This window comes from Oryx dammah, unplaced genomic scaffold (assembly GCF_014754425.2).
Source record: "Oryx dammah isolate SB20612 unplaced genomic scaffold, SCBI_Odam_1.1 HiC_scaffold_27, whole genome shotgun sequence".
Classification (NCBI taxonomy): Eukaryota; Metazoa; Chordata; class Mammalia; order Artiodactyla; family Bovidae; genus Oryx; species Oryx dammah.
This window is the reverse complement of record NW_024070211.1, coordinates 123,091,535-123,095,007: the sequence shown is the minus strand read 5'-3', so window position 1 is coordinate 123,095,007 and position 3,473 is coordinate 123,091,535. Positions and strand designations below refer to the sequence as shown.

Sequence of the window (3,473 nt, the reverse complement as noted above, 5' to 3'; positions counted from 1 at the left end):
AACTAGTATTTATTCCAAGAATGAAAGGATTTTTCAATATCCACAAATCAATGAATGTGATGCCACATATTAACAAATTGAAGAATAAAAACCATATGATCATCTCAATAGACACAGAAAAAAGCTTTTGATAAAATTCAGCATTCACTTATGATTAAAAAAAAAAAAAAACTCTCCAGAAAGTGGGCATAGAGGGAATCTACCTCAACATGGTAAAGCCCATGTAGGACAAACCCACAGCTAACATTATATTCAAAGTGAAAAGCTGAAAGCATTTCCTCTAAGATCAGGAAGAAAACAAGGATACCCACTCTCGCCACTTTTTTTCAACACACTTTTGGAAATCCTAGCCAAGGCAAGCAGAGAAGAAAAAGAAATTCAAATTGAAAAAGAAGTTAAACTACCACTGTTTGCAGATGACATAAAATTTATGTAGAAAACCCTAGAGAGGCTATCAGAAAACTACTAGAGCTAATCAATGAATCAGGTAAAGTTGCAGGATACAAAATTGTTCCCTATGAGATGTGGCTGCTGCTTCTTTGTGCATCCAATAGTTACTCCACTTTATTAATATTTCCAAACTATTTTCAGGATAAAATGAACTCATTTTCTCTATTTCCATCCCTCCAACCCACACCAATATTATTTTCATTGTATTCCACTCTAATGAAATAAGTATTACAAGTTGTGATTAAATAAGAGTTTGATACCAAGGTAGAGACTTGAAAGTTGGTTAAGTTCTTTGGAATAATTCATAAGTGACTGGCAGAACCATCAATGCTGCCCCATTGCTGAACACAAGTTTATAGAGACTTTAAATGTCACTAGTATATAAATATTTTTGAAAATACTAATAATGAAACTTTCAACACTATACTTAAACTCTCTTATGTCTAGGCTTCCAGATACACCGACCACACAGGTTAACAGAGGCCATATAAACTTGGTTAACTCAAATTGGAATTATGAAGAAATTAAGCATCTGGATATAATATTGAATGACACATTTTTAGAGATGGTAAGTTTTAATTTATAAAATATCAAAAGGTTATTATGTTCAAACTTAAACATATTTCATCATTTTTTTCTAATGCAAATTTTATTAATGAATTTTCTTAAATGAATAGTTCTCAAGAAATTCTCCAAGGCTTTAAGCAATTTCTTTAGCCTTACAATATTAATATAAGATTGTGAATAAGTAGAAAAACATGAAAAGGTTTAGGCTTTTTAAATCAATCTCAGTTTTAATATGCCTATTATTTGAAGAACTCTACTAAATAGATATCTGCAAGCCTAACATTTTTATTTAAAAGAAAAAAGAAGATAGTGCAGCAAAGGAAACAACCAAATGAAAAGGCGAACTATGGAACAGGAAAAAATATTTGTAAGCCATATATTCCATAAGGGATTAATATCTAAAATATATAAGGAACTCATCCAACGCAGGGCTCAGCAACTGGTGACTCACTGGTAAAAAAATCCACCTGCCAATTCAGAAGACATGGGTTTGATCCCTGGGTTGGGAAGATCCTCTGGAGGAGGAAATGGCAACCTACTCCAATATTCCTGCCTGGAAATTCCACTGATAGAGGAACCGAGCAGGCTATAGTCTGTGAGGTCACAAAGGGTCAGACACAACTTAGCAACTGAACAATAGCAACAAATGTATGTAAATATATATATATATATATATTTATATAAAATCATCGCAATGTACATTTAGATATCTTACAACTTTATCAATTATACCACAATAAAGTTGGGCTTCCCTTGTGGCTCAGCTGGTAAAGAATCTGCCTTAAATGCAGGAGACCTGGCTTCAATCCCCGGGTTGGGAAATTTCCCCTGGCGAAGGGAAAGGCTACCCACTCCAGTATCTGGCCTGGAGAATTCCATGGACTGTATGGTCCATCCGGTTGCTAAGAGTTGGACACAATTGAACAAATTTCACTTTCACTTGCAAAGCTGAAAAAAATAAAAGTACTGCATTGTATACTTAAAGTTGTATACTGTATTGTATACTTAAATTTGCTGAGACTAGATCTTAGTGTTCTTACCACAACCTTCCTACATAAAGGTAACTATGTAAAGTGATGTATGTGTGAATTAACTGACTTTAGTAACCATTTCAGCATATATATTTATATTTTACCATCACACTGTATATCATACTTTTTATTTATGACTTATACTGTAATTAAGGGGTGGGGGGGAAACTTCAATAACAAAAAAGGGAGACAAATTCAGTCAGAGAGTGAGGTAAGAAGCAGAGGCCAGACTCAAGCCTTCTACAGCCGCCAGCAGCCTTGACCAGGAACCTGGATACCCTCCCTGGTACCAGATGGCAATGGGCTGGCAAAGCAAGAACAGCAGCCCTGAAAGCCTGGGCCATGCCAGGCTAAGAAAGTCAGCTGGCACTAAGGAGAGCTTGGCTGCCTCAGGCCAGGATCCGTACAGACCTGGCCACCCATGTCCCACCTGGAGAAGACATTACCCCATCCTGACAGTAACAGGCAAAGGCTTTGCAGCTCAGCGCATGAATGGAGCCCCGGAAGATGAAGCAAAGTGGGTTAATGGTCATCTAGACCTTAATATTGGAAGAGAGTCAGGAGAGAATAATGGGCTATATTTGGCCAACAGAAAGTGCACACCACTACTTGAGAAGATCACTCTTTACAGAAGGCTTGTGCACATAATTTGAAAAAAGCTGCTCTAAACTTCACCTGCCAGCCTTCTAAAATTCAACTTATTTCTCTACATCTAGGCTTGATAGATGTAAAGTCAATTGCATACAATAAAGCAGAGTTAAAAATCACCTGGCTTGTAAATACTCTTTTGTACAAGGAAAAAGGGAAAGAAAATTTTAATCATAGAAAAGAAATATCTTCTGGGAATAACTTTTGGAAATGTAATTGTTAGACCATCTCCATAAGTGACACTTCCACATTTGATCAAAGAGTTAGAGCACAAGGCTGTGAAGAGGCTGATTAGAAAATTGAAGGCATTTTTCATCTATAATTGGTGAATGTTGACTTGGGAGAAAGAATGACTAGTAAACTGAATTCATATATGAAGGAGCTAAGAGCTAGTATAATACCTAGGTTCATAAAAATCTATAAAATTATGAACACCAGAGAAGAAAAATATATATCTCAGTATTACACAAAGACAGAAATGAAATGAGACTATTCAGAGATGATTCTGTTATGAAGAGGAAAAAGGGTCCTATGCCAGACTGCTTGTATTTATAAGTCATATTTATATTATAACCAACTTACTGTTGTGCACTTTATGCCTCACATACATGCAGTTAATGATGAAAAGGACTTTTTTGAAATAGCTAGTTTTTCTAGATGTTCTAAAATGTATATCAAAAGTATTTAGTAAAATAAAATATTTTATGAGTATTTTTAATCATGTTTTTTGAAATACTGCTGTTAAGCTGAATGTCCAAACCCCCTCTTTGAACAGTA

The 3,473-nt window shown here is 35.3% G+C and overlaps 1 long non-coding RNA gene across 1 annotated transcript; it reads right to left on the bottom strand.

The window, feature by feature from the left end:
* Nucleotides 1-233: 233 nt before the first annotated feature.
* Nucleotides 234-2,659, bottom strand: LOC120854004. The gene is made up of 3 exons (XR_005718900.1): nucleotides 2,650-2,659; nucleotides 1,814-1,817; nucleotides 234-346 (listed from the first exon to the last, which is right to left on the bottom strand). It is a non-coding gene; the product is annotated as an uncharacterized LOC120854004 (long non-coding RNA).
* Between the last annotated feature and the right edge of the window lie 814 nt (nucleotides 2,660-3,473).